The sequence below is a fragment of the Rhinopithecus bieti genome, unplaced genomic scaffold (assembly GCF_001698545.2).
Source record: "Rhinopithecus bieti isolate Rb0 unplaced genomic scaffold, ASM169854v2 scaffold_83110, whole genome shotgun sequence".
NCBI lineage: Eukaryota > Metazoa > Chordata > Mammalia > Primates > Cercopithecidae > Rhinopithecus > Rhinopithecus bieti.
Window position 1 is genome coordinate 10,334 of NW_016830376.1, and position 1,570 is coordinate 11,903.

A 1,570-nucleotide genomic window follows, 5' to 3' on the forward strand; every position below is an offset into this window, starting at 1 on the left:
GTGCAACTACCATACCCCCTAGGAATTGCATTCCTTGCATTTACTGCAAAGAAATAGAAACTCATGTCCACACAAAACGCATGTACTAAAGTTTGTAGTGGCTTTATTTTAATAGCCAAAACTGGGGAACCAATGTACAGATGACTTTCATGAGGTGAATGGTTAAACAAACTGCGGTATATATTCATAGCACCAAATAGTCCTCAATGATTATTTTTTAAAAAAAAGAGCAAACTACTGATACCCACAATGACATGGATGAATCTTCACAGAATTATGCTGAGTGGACAAAGCGTAATCCCAAAGGTTAGTTGTAGGATTTCATTTATGTAACATTGTTGAAATGAATAAATTATAGGAATGGAGAATAGATTAGTAGTTGCCAGGGGTTAAGGAGGGAAGGAGGAGCAGCACTGAATAGACGTGGTCATGGCTATAAAAAGGCAACATGATGAATTCCGGTGTTGATGGAAATGTTCTCTACCTTGCTTGTATCAATGTCAATCTCCTGGTACTGTGGCATTGCAATACATTTGCATTATATGCAAATATTACCATTTTGGAAATATTACCGAGATGTTACCATTGGAGAAAACTGAGTAAGGTGTACAAGGGATCTCTCTATTTCTCTCTGAGTTCTTAAGATTGTATGTGAATTATTAAAACATAAAAATTAACCTTAAAAAAACCTAAGTATATTTCTCCTTGATGGATCATGCCTTTGCTTAGAAAACATTAAGGCAACAATTTTTTCCCAACACCTTTTCTTTTTTTTTTTTTTTTTTTTTTTTTTTTGAGGCGGAGTCTTGCTCTGTCTCCCAGGCTGGAGTGCAGTGGCACGATCTCCGCTCACTGCAAGCTCCGCCTCCTGGGTTCACGCCATTCTCCTGCCTCAGCCTCCCAAGTAGCTGGGACTATAGGCGCCCGCCACCTCGCCCGGCTAGTTTTTTGTATTTTTAGTAGAGACGGGGTTTCACTGTGTTCGCCAGGATGGTCTTGATCTCCTGACCTTGTGATCCGCCCGTCTCGGCCTCCCAAAGTGCTGGGATTACAGGCTTGAGCCACCGCGCCCGGCCAATTTTTTGTATTTTTAGTAGAGACAGGGTTTCACCGTGTTAGCCAGGAAGGTCTGGATCTCCTGACCTTGTGATCTGCCCGCCTCGGCCCCGCCAAGTGCTGGGATTACAGGGGTGAGCCACTGCGCCCGGCCTAGGGGATTCTTTTTAATGCGTCTCTTTAAGCATCATGCTGGGGAGGCCATGACAATCATCACCTCTGGAGGATTGGGGAGGAAAGCTGGAAAAGGAACGTCCCGGGATCATCTCGTTTGTCCTCCCCTGTTTTCATCTACTCTTTTCCTCAGGGAAGCTTATATGGGTCCAGGTGTCACATCGCAGCTGCCACACTGGCGGATTAAAAGGCAGGCACGGTGGCTCACGCCTATAATCCCAGCACTTTGGGAGGCCGAGGCGGGGATCACAAGGTCAGGAGACCCAGACCATCCTGGCCAACACAGTGAAACCTCGTCTCTACTAAAAATACAAAAAATTAGCCAGGCGTGGTAGCACCC